The sequence below is a fragment of the Cololabis saira genome, chromosome 9 (genome assembly GCF_033807715.1).
Source record: "Cololabis saira isolate AMF1-May2022 chromosome 9, fColSai1.1, whole genome shotgun sequence".
Classification (NCBI taxonomy): domain Eukaryota; kingdom Metazoa; phylum Chordata; class Actinopteri; order Beloniformes; family Belonidae; genus Cololabis; species Cololabis saira.
In genome coordinates, this window is record NC_084595.1 from 10,119,264 (window position 1) to 10,131,669 (window position 12,406).

The window sequence follows — 12,406 nt, forward strand, 5'->3', positions numbered from 1 at the left end:
TGGTGCTAAAAATGTTGATTTGATCACCGCTTGGACATACGACTAAGGTGAGCTCATGATGGAGATGTTGGCACACCGACAAGTGACTTATCATGACAATGTTGCACACGGCTATGGGCAGATAAATAACTTGCGTGTCTGTGTTGTCGCACCATTGTGTGAATACTAGCTTCTCCGCACGGATTTGGAGGAGCCAGAATTAACCCTCTAACGCCAGATGCATCGTATTTGATCCATGAACTTCTGAGACCTTTATCGCATCCTCTTAATCAAAAAAAGAAAAACGTTTCATACAAACCAACAAATTATAAAAAAATAATAATAAATAAAGATTACGTACATTTACCTAATTCATTCATTATGATGAGGAAAATAATTATTTAGAAATTGTTTTAATACAAAATTTGAGGTATTTTTGATTCCAATATATTAAAGGGGACCTATTATGAAAAACAGGTTTTTTCTTGCTTTAACATATATAAAGTGGTCTCCCCTCAGCCTGCCAACTCAGAGAAGGAGGAAAGCAACCAAATTCTGCAGTGTCTGTACAGCCGCCCGGATGAGCCATCCAGTGTCATGTGGATCTACGAGCCGTTCAGATTCTGCACATTTTCGTTACGTAACCAAAATGCAAACCACGCCCACAACTAAACACCGTGTCCTAACTGCATGAGAGCGTCCGACTATCGCGTCGCACTGCGTGACATCGGTCGCTCTCTGTCCATCTCCCTCCAGCAGCTGCCACTTTATTGAGGTTTTTGTAGTGAAATGAGGAGGAATCATAGAGATAACTTCTCATTTCAACTAACTGGACCAGCCGTTCCCCATCCATGACTGTTTCCTGCAGCGCTTTCAACCGGCTTTCAACGCGAGCGGCAGGAAACGGCCAGCTCGAAACGGCGCGCCACGTCACGCAGCGCTGCGGCGCTACGGCCAGTTAGAACAGTCCAATAGAAAATAAAGCAATGGAATTGATTTTGTCGCTGACGCTCGCTCGCATCGCATGCAGTTAGGACACGGTGTTAGGACACAGTAACTCCGCTGGCCGGAAGAACCGGAGTTTCCACCATTTTTTCGTAGCAGTGTATCGCGTCATTCGCGCCAATCAGCACAGAGCCTCATTATCATAGCCCCGCCCACTCAGAATCCCGCATAGATAATGAGGTTAGAGAATGGGAAGATAAAGACATGGTTTAGAGGCTGAATTTCTAATTTATTTAGCAAAAACAATCAAAAGCTTGTTTTTAAGACATTCAAGGCCTGTTTAAAATATGGATTAGATGCCATAATAGGTCCCCTTTAATTAACACTTCAAATAAAAAGACATTTGGGATTTGTTGTGTTATTTTATATGTCTAAAGGTTTTATATGTTTAAAAGGTTTAAAGGGTTAAAAAAAGAAATCTTTAATGATATCTAGCGTTAAAAACGGCAAAAACAGGATACAGGATGAACATGAAAGTATTCAGCAGTGTGGGCTGCAGAGGTTTGCTCGACTGTTAAAGTTACACGGTTTATTATATATAAGCAAACATCCGGCTCAGACGTCCACCAACATCATGCGGTGCAGCAGGAATACTTGGCTGGATCTTTATTTGGTCTGTGACGGAGGAATATCCACCAGAAGAAAAACCTATGCATAAAGAGCTGCTCCTGCTGCGGAGCCTGTCCCGGTGTCAACATGCCCCACAAGAATGTGACGGGTGTTTGTTTGACTCTAAAAGTGATTGCAGTTTTTTCTTTGTCTGGATATGTGTCTGTCTACAGGATTCTCTGCGTGTGAGTGGGTTCAGGAAAAGTCCACTGGACCAGAATGTGAAGACGCTTGGGGAAGAGAAGCAACGGCTTGGGTGACCACCACCAGTCAGTCACTCTCTAGGGAATACGGCGTTCGGTTTGTCAGGCTCTCGCTGTGTGACAAATGATCTCAGTTTCACGCTACGACGCCTGTGGGCATCCAGGCTTCTGAAGCGTAGTCGAACAGAAACATTACATTTATCGCAGCTCTGTGTCCGACGCTGACCTCTGACATTCCTGTGGCGCTTAAACGTCTTCCAGCTGTTAACTAAAAAAGCTGTTGGTGAGAAAATTGGTGATTTCCAATGCAGGTTTGACCACCCCAACCCACCATTGTGGGTCAGATTCAGATTCAGAAAAACTTTATTTATCCCCGAGGGGCAATTGCAACCTGCAGACCTGCAAACCGTTGGGGGATTTTTGACCTCTTTATAGGACTCTTCATGGGGTCACGGCCTGATTGGGCCTCTCTGAAAGACAGAAGCTCTTTTTCTAAAGCCGTTCTGTGGTGGCTTTATCCCTTAGGGGATTTTGGGATTTCATTTTTCCCTCCATGATGGCGGTGGTCCGGGCCTCGAGGCAAGAAAGCGAAACCAAAGCGTGACGCCTCCTCAACCATACGTCAATCCTGAGGTGTTGTGCAGATTGTGTAGAAACACAAACAATTCAATGTTTGTTTGTGTTTCTGGACAAAACATTTTCATTGCAGAGTGTCAAAGTGGAAACTTCAGCTGCAAAGCTCTGGGGGAGGTTAAGAGACCAGTAACTTCCTGTAGGCTTTTCTGCTGCACACAGCCTTCCTATTCAATAATTTACACATGGTGGACATGTGCAGAGATGTCTAAACTCTCCAGCGATGTCTTCTTTATCTCAGTGAAGACTGTGGGTTAGGTCTTTGGAGTCATCTTGGTTGATTGTTCTCCTCTAGGAAGAATAGCCGCGGTGCTACAACTGTCTCCAGTTAAAGACGAGTTTTCTGACTGGACTGATGGATGAACTTCCTGTTCCTGTCCAGCCTTACAGGACTGTCTCAGAAAATTAGAATATTGTGATAAAGTCCTTTATTTTCTGTAATGCAAAAATGTCATTCTGAATTCATTACAAATTAACTGAAATATTGAAAGCCTTTTATTATTTTAATATTGCTGATCATGGCTTACAGTTTAAGAAAACTCAAATATCCTATCTCAAAAAATTAGAATATTCTGGGAATCTTAATCTTAAACTGTAAACCATAATCAGCAATATTAAAATAATAAAAGGCTTGCAATATTTCAGTTGATTTTTAATGAATCCAGAATGTATGACATTTTAGTTTTTTTAATTGCATTACAGAAAATAAAGAACTTTATCACAATATTCAAATTTTTTGAGACAGTCCTGTATGTAGATCAACTGCTGAAGATCCTTCAAAAAGTTTCTTTTTGCAAAGTATAGTTCACTGCAGCAGATGCTTATTTTAACAGTAAACTTTAATTTACTTTTCTGTGTCTTTTATCAAATTAAGATTACCTTAATTTCTCCTCCCAGATTTAGAATGTTTAAAGGGTGTGTTCAGTAAATGATAATGATGTTTGTCTGTTGTAAGCCTAACCACCTCCTGTTTGTTTATTATTGCAAGAATTATGCAGAAAATCAGTTAATGCCAAAGTTAAATAGCTTTTTTTGCCACTTCAAATAATAAAATATAGCCTGAACTGCGCTGATGTGCATCTGTAACACAGGCATCCTGCTGCAAGGTGGATCATGTTCCTCTTGTCTTACAGTATGTAAATCACGTCTCCGTCTTGTTCCTGGGAAAGTTTTACTTTGTTCAGCAGCTGTTACCAAGAGCTGCAGTTATTCCTGCTCACGGTGTCCTCACACACGGCAAAGTGCACATGCTGGACCATCTCATGTCCCGTTTGTCACTGCAACTGTTTTGTCCAGCATAATAAAGGTGCACGTGTGTTGAGCCAGATAAGGAAGAGGTTCATTTTTGTCTCAAGGTGAAGGAGGGCAACTGCTGTCAAGGATGCTGCTTGAAGACACAAAGCCGTGATTCACAGGGTGAAGGGGAACATGTGCAGGACAGATGGTGCAGCGTGAACAGAGCGAGAGCCACGGGGCTGCAGAGGCCCACGCCGGCCTGGATACGAGCAGCCGCCACACATCAGCCCTGTTCCCCAGCCTTTTCTCCACCTTTGAAGGTTCAAAGTAGAACTTTAAAGGTGTTACAGAGAGTTCACGAGTTGGATGCGGTGAACAGTCGCACCCGTGTGAAAGAGAGCTCAGTTTTACTGATAAAGCACAACAACAGGGTTTGAAACCCAGAAATAAACTCCACCTTTGCACCTCATCCGTTATTCCTCCGATGCTTTGACTCTTGGAAAGCCCTGCAGCCCCGAGAGAGGCTGTTGGGGCTGATTCGTGCTGGCCGGGACTCAGATTGCTGAGGCTGCTCTTTTTCAGCTGTGGGGTTTTCCCCCTTGCTGTGGTATTGGTGGAATCCTAGAGATGCTTGCTGCCAGATGTCTCCAAGACGCAGACGAAGACAGGAGAGAAAGAGGCAGCCTCACATGGACCCCTCAACATGCCCGAGCCGTCTTCAGGCTCGCAAGGTTCATACGAGCCCCAGTCCCAGACTCTAATTTCATCAATAACTCCTTCAACTGACAGGCAACAATAAATACTTTACAGAATTATAACTCAGCACAGTTTCTGACAATTTAAGTAGCTCTTTGCAGAAATTATTTAGAGAAAAGGAACCCTGGTTATTAAGACTTGTAGTGCCTAATTAGCCACAATTGTTCTCTTATACTAAAATATGTTGTTAGAAACACATAAAATCTAATTGCTTTAAAAATCTACAATGTTTATCACATATTTTGACCTGCGCAATGCATTCTGGGGGCGATGACGTAGAACGGTGGCTCTGGGAAGATAAGCCGCGTTAGTTTAACTGCGACGGGTATCTAAAACATAGATGAGCAGCACTCTCCCGGCCGTGGAGCCTGACGAGGGAGCCCATAAGACGTCTCGGTTCAGGCAAACTGGATCAAAGTTCTCGTGTGCTGTAATGCACGGGAGATCTGCAAAAATGATCAAAGTCGTGCGCATCTTACCAGTGCATTAGGCTACGGCGTAGACGGCGTAGGCTACGGCAAGAACATCTTTATTTAATTTAATGACGCCAGATCTGGCTGGGGTTTTTATTGTAGCATCGGTTATCTGCTAGTTGAAACGTGTGGTCGGTTAGTCTATCTGAGTTTTATGGTGTTTTTGTAGTTCATGCTTTATGGTGCTGTACTTTTTTCTTTTTTTTTTTACTTTTTTGTAGGTGCGCCGTCACCTTAATGTTTTTAGCTGCATTTTCATCTGTGTTTCTGTTGCGCCGTCACCTGTTTAGCTGTGTTTTCATCTGTTTCTGGGTGTCAGAACAGTGTTCGGGGGTTAGCAGGAGCCACCGTCTGACGTCACTACCCAGAATGTAAACAACAATGGCGACCTACGAGTTAAATTATATTTTCAAATTTTATAAAAACGAAGACATCAAAAAGGTTTTTTATATCACATTGTTATAATTGATACCAACATTTATCTTTTAAGACCTACATGTCTTAATAGCCATGGTTCCCTTTTAGAGAATTGTTTCTTGGCTGATTTAAAAGGATAAAATTACTTCTTTTTTTGGTTGCTACTTTTAAAAATGAAAGTGCAGTAGCAGTTTCCTGGTGTTGTACCAACCATTTACAATTCAGTTAAGTTATTTACTAATTTACACCTACATCTATCATTTGACTCGTGTGTTCGGTCCTCGGGAGTGTCAGTACAGAGTGGATGCAGACAAACGTTTGAGCGTCAGCTGACAGGTCTACGCATCAGCCTGACTTGAACACCTGTGTAGAACAGTTCTTCAAGCTAAAAACAACATTAAACCAAATCAAATGAGAACCTTAAGCAAACCTGCTGTGACACCCCAACCCATGTGTAGCTACACCGGTTCAACAAAGGCCACGATTCTGTCAGTGTGTGACATTTCCCCCAGTTTGTGTTTCTGTTTTGTCCCGCCTGTCTTCCAACTGCCCTGATTGTTCACACCTGTGTCTCGTTACCCCCTTGTGTATATCTGGTCTTGTCTTGCCCTTGCTCCTTGTGGTTCTGCACTGTTAGCTCCCTCCATGTTGTCCCATAGTTTTTTGATCCCTGTTTCTGTGTTTTTTGATCCTGCTAAGCAGCGTTTTGGTTTCTGCAAAATAAACCCTGTTTTTGGAACTCCTGTCTCTCGCTCTCCTGCATCTGGGTCCTCATCCTACCACTCCGTGACAGATTCAAACTGATGTCTTGATTTTCGTTCTTTTATTCTCCTTCTCCTCCGTTGGCGAAATCATAGAACACAGAGAGTCCATTGTTACTAAACACTGACCCAACGTCAACTAATGAATCCATGAAGTGTCCACTTTCTGCTCAAAGCATTTTGTACATAACCATAAAATAAAATACATTTGAAGTCAAACACAATTACCGTTTGTGCCTCTTGAACGCAGTGTAATTCTCTATCCTGTGTCATGCCATCCTGCCTCCATTGTCTGGGGTCCCGCGCTTTTACTTTTGACCCACAATCCCTCAGTTGACCCTCACGACAGACCAGGGGAAGTGACCACACCCTTTCAAAATAGAATACCCTAAACTCTCTTATTAATCAATTTAAAACACTTAATGAACTTGGATATATTTGTGTTTTTATAATATGTAAAATGTTATAAAATGAACAATGAACAATGAACTCTGTCTCACAGACAGTTACACCATGCTTGCTAGTAATGATTTAATTGTGGGTTGTACAGTACTCTCGCATCGTCTATTGTAATTCTGTAAGTCCTCACCTCTGCCATTTTCTTGACCTCTTATTTATTCTCAGTAGGAGTCAGGAAGAACTTTGTCTTCTGGAACAAAGGTTAAGTCATTTTACTAGAAAATCTTTTAAAGGCTTAAAACACACACTCATATTTTGTATTGTTATTGATTCAGACATCTTCTTTTTTATGCTTTTCCCCCTTCCACACTGCTAGTTCATTACACCCTGTAGCTCCTTCCTGTACTGTGTGAAACGCACAGATTTCACATTTATTTCACGGTTACACGTCTTGAGAGTGATGTGGAAAAGTCGTGACAGGCTCAACGCTAAGGTGTGTCTAAGTCTGACAGCGCAGCAGAGAAATCTAAAACAACAAACGTGTGTAGTAAAACATCTGAACGAGAGGACTGGAGAGATGTCTGCAAACAACGTGGGGAAATACCAAGTGACCTGCAGGGAGGAGGGCAGAGGAAACAAAACAGAGCCAAAAGCGTTGTATATTTGTTTAAGTGTGTGGTGTGTGTGTGTGGGGGGGTCGTCCTCCAATCATGCCCTGTACACCTCATCAGTCTTTCTTCTTCTTTCTAGCGTAGCAATGATCTGGTTTCAGGAGGATTATGCAAAGGCATTCCTCTGTCTCCTCCACTCAAGATCCAATCAAACCCTGTCTTGTGAATCTTTGATTCACTGAAACATAAGAGTGAAATACTCAGAGAGCACACCATGAAATGGTCTGCATATCGCGTGTTCCCTTTTTTTCTTGTCTTTGCCTCACTACCTGGGCAATAAAAATCGATGTTAAAGACTGAGTGTGTGTGTTCCTCCTCTGTAAAATGCCATGCAGAGCAGTTAAAGTTCTCCTCCTCCAGACCAGCGGGGAACAGGAGGCTTCAGGAATGCGCTCTGTCCACACAGGCAAGTAAAAAATACTTCTCACCGCTGTGGAGAAAGCCAGCTCATACACAGATGTTACATCCAAAATACATGGATGTATCTGCTTTAAAACACCCTAAACTAATACAACTCAATATAAGGCTGCACTGCATTCTTTCATGCATGATTTAATTGTTGCATATGTTGCACATTTATACATCTATAAACATACAAATACTCTTTATCCCATATTTTTAACCTTTACTTTATTTGTTCCTTGTGTTTATAATGGGTCTTGGTATTTTACAAATAAAACCTAAGATGAACAAGTCCATATGATATTTTTTCATAGTTTATTGATTCCAAAAATATGAAGTCAAAAGGAAGAACAGTCTTGTGGGAAATACTAAACACTGCTGATGCCTCAGTAATAATGAGGGGAGTGTTTCACAGCCAAGTGCTGTTACTCATCAGCACCTGATGAACTGATTGTCAGCAGGAGTGCATATGTCTGTAAAAGTCAGTTTGCTGGTCTGGAGCGTTCAGGGACCGGATTCACAAAACATTCTTAAGAAAAAAAATCTTCTTAAGTGTCATTTTTTTCTTAAGTTCAGTCTTAAGAAGAAAAAAGAGAAGAAGTCATATTCTCCAAAGAAGTTCTAAGTATTTTCTCAACTTTCTTCTTAAGTTTCTTCTTAAGAAAAAATTTAAGAATAAATGGTATTCTTGAAATAAAAGTTCTCCAATTTGTTCTAGACTTTTTTCTTAACTTTAAGACAACCTTGACCTGTCTTAAAATTTCTTCTGTGAAAAGGTAAAACTCTATTATCACCTTTTTCACCACATTTTAGATAAGTTTACACTAGTAGGTCATAGTTTAGGATATACTTTGTGATTAATTACACAAAGAGCCTGTTAGCATGTTAGTTAGCGTGGTAGTTAATTATTATTAATTTTCCCCAATAGTATTTTTTTTCGCACATTAATCTCATCCACCATAACCTTGAAAAGTTCCTGCATCTCTTTTTCTCCTTCTCCATGTTTAGTGAGTGACTGACGGTTAAGACGCAAAGTACCTGTATAAATGTTGTTTGTTGGCGTGTGCAATGACATATTTTAAGAAGTTCTTAAGTAGGAAAAATAATAAATTCATAAGAAATGACAGTTCTTAAGACGGTTCTTAAGAAAATATTGAGGAATTGCACTTAAGAACTTTCTTATGAACTTCTTAATTTTAGATCTTAAGACATTTCTTAAGATCGTTCTTAAGAACATATTGGTGAATCCGGCCCCAGGTCTCTAACACAAGGCCAACGGGTAAAGACATAATCAGTGGTCTTAGAGAAGCAGTTGTTGTTGAGCATCAATCTGGAAAGGGCTATGAAAACATTTCCAAGCTATCTGGACTTCAGTGTTTGGTTCAAAAGTGGAAAGCATTCAAGACAGTTGTAAAAACAACAAAACAAACAAACAGAAAAATCACTTCTGTTTTTTAAGAATGTATTTAATACAACATCATCCAGCAGACCAACCAGCAGGTATAGACAGACGCATGGATATCTAATGGTATCTGTGGGCCGGGCCTTTTCAAGTCCAGTCCTCGAGGGTTGCTGTGTTGCATGTTTTAGCTGTTTCCCTGCTTTAACACACACGGATAAATAAATGACGGCGTCATTAACAGACTTGTGCAGACCTTGATGAAGAGCTAATGATGGTCCATTCATTTGAATAAGGTGTGTTGATGCAACTGAACATCTAAAACCTGCAGAACCCTGACCCGCGAGGACAAGAGCTCTGCTGTAGGCAAAGCTGAAAATATATCTGTGCATCTCTCACATTATGTCTGCAAAAGTTGCATGAGTGGACTTTTTGCACATAGAGTTTTTCAATTATAATTTAAAAACTGTAATTATAAAATATACAGTATATAAGATTAAGCTGCTTCAGGTCTGAATCATGATATTACTATCATTAACCATCTAGTTGCCCTTTGTTAGAACCATCAGCTTATTCTTATTCCACTTATTTTGCCACTTTGAACACAGCGGGAGTTAGTTTGACCTGTGCTATCTGCACTTGCACCATATTATAACAGATATTATATATTTTTCCTGAACATGCGCTTTTTCTTTTGGTTTTTTCTCCGTGGGAGTAAAGAAGCTCTCAACAGAAAACTTAAAACAGCATCATCACCTTAAGAAGTTGCTTATGTGCTCACGTTGAGCAGATGAGGAGCAACATTAGTCGTGTCCAGTACTGGAGTTGAGGGGGGATGAGGGGGGATGGCATCTCCCCTGAAATAGAAACGGTCCAAATCATCCCCCTGTAAAACTGCCATCCCCCCTTTCCATCCCTTATGTCATTTCATCAATGAATGTGATTTTACGGCTATTTCAACATTTAGAGTCATCACCAGAAAAATAACACCAGAAAAATGTGACAATTTTCACCTGTTTCAGGTAAATTTTCACTTGAAATAAGTAGAAAAATCTGCCAGTGGGACAAGATTTATCTTCTTATTACAAGCAAAAAAATCTTGTTCCACTGGCAGATTTTTCTACTTATTTCAAGTGAAAATCTACTTGAAACAGGTGAAAATTATTGTTTTTTCCAGTGATGAGTCTTGTTTTAAGTGTAATGAGATTTTTTTACTAAAATTAGACATTTTAACTAGAAATAAGACTAATATTCTTGTTAAGATTTTGAGTTTTTGCAGTGATCCATTTTACTTATCCTGTGAAGGACAGAGTCATTTTGATAAGTTCAGAAAACTGTTTTTTATTGTTGTGTTTTGATGTATTTGATGTAAGCCCAGTGGATATTTAAAGCTTACAGAAGGCTGCATTTAACTGCTGCTATGTCATTCCTGCAGTATTTCTGCAGGTGTTTTGGTCAGTGCTATTATTTGTAATATATTATATTATTTGTAATCAGCACAAATTATCTGTCCCCATATGATAAAATCCACCATCCCCCCTGATTCTTTTTTACAACTCGAGTACTGGTCGTGTCGTGTTTCCGGGCAGCCACACAGAATCCAGCAGTTATCTCAGATCTCCACCAGCTCCTGAGGGAAGCGTCCCAAACATCCTAGCAGGTTCTGTACAGCTTTATGCTGTTAGGGGCCGCGGGGGCGCTGGGGGCCTGTTCCAGCTGTCATCAGGAGACATGAGGAGAACAGCGTGGACAGGTCACCGGCCCATCAAAGGGCCACACAGAGACAACTAACCACACACATGTGCTCCCTCAGCGTCCCTCACCCCCCCGACATGCACGTATCTGGGCTGGGGGAGGAAGCTGGAGGGAACCCATGCAGACACGTGGACACGCAGACCCAGCACAGACGGAAGCCAGCTGGGACTCAGACCCCGAGGGAAGGGTCTCATGGACTAATGTCATCAGTGTGTTCACATGTTCAGAAACCTGTGGCCCCTGTTTAGTGATGGACATTTATTTGTTCATAATTGCTGCTTTTAGCTGCTTAGAAAAAAAAAGAAACACCTTGAAGACTTGTGAAAGTGAAAATGAGTAATGAGGACTGTGGTGTTGGGTGACAAATCTCAGTGGGCGAGCAACCCCTCTCACATTACACAGCGCGACTTTTTTAAAAACTCTGAAACGTAGTTATTTCTCCTTCTTTATTGCTTTATGTTAGTGTGGCTCCATCTAATTCCCGGTAAAAGCACACTAAGCTATGGTTCCGAGCATGTAGTTGACGCGTACTTCAAATAAAAGTCACAGTCTGTGTTCTTCTTTCAAAAGTTTAGTGAAAAAAACTTTTCTTTCAACAACAAAAACAAAACAACTGTGCAATTATATAAAAAACAATATTCTCGTGTAAGCACGGTCAAAAACTAGCGTGCTCTCTCGGTTACATAGCTTCACAAAAAAAGCAATAATTCACGTACATCACGTGACATATATGCAACCAATGAGAAAGCTGCAGTTATTAACATTATTAGGCAAACACCTTGCGAACTGATATTAAACTGCATATTATTCGAAATACACTAAATCAGATATTCTAAAATCTAAATTATTAATCACCTTCTATACATGACAAATGGCTCTAGCACTTTAATTGCTGCTTTTAGTGCCGCATGTACCCAGAATCTCAGTCAAAGGCACGACAAGTTTATTAGGGAGCTATTTCTCTTTGTGGCACCTTACGGCCTTCCAAGCTGGAGCCTGATCCTAAACATTAAAATAGTTGTAAATACACAGGTTTGGCTTTGTTTCCTTCAGTCAGGAACGTGTGGACAGGCACAAGGCCGTAGGACACTCAGGCAAAATAAGGAAACACAGGGACTTCAAAAGTGATTTGCAAACCGAGTCAAAAGTCAATTTCTTAAGCAGTTAAAGCTAATTCACAGGGTTTTGTGGTATTTTAAAATGTCAAAGCGAGAAGCCAAAGGTGCCCAGCAAAGAAAGAATACACATTCAACGCGAGCCAAGAAGTATATTGTCCCATTAAGTGAAGAAAAGGCTTGAGCTAGTGCTTTTTTACTGACCGAGTACAGTAATGACTCGCAGAGAAAAGCCCTGAGGACTCGGCTCCCCGTTTCTCCGCCTCTCGCCGCTGAAATTAAAGCCGTTTGTCTTCCTGAAGAAATGCAAACGGAGGGAGAGGGACAGACTGCAGAAGTGGAACACCAGCCAAACCCCGATTAGTTACACCGAGCAGCCAAAAACAGAGCTGGACATTAATGGAGAAATGTATTTGCTAATAATAAACATATTACAAGTAAAACTATGGAGCCAAATCAGGGCCAAAAGTTTTGCTAATTTGAAAATAAAATTTGAACCTGAAATTTTTTTTTTACAGTTTCAATTTTATTTTTTTCAGTATCAGATCTTTTTTTCAGTTTCACTTCTTTTTTTTCAGTTTCACATTTTTTTT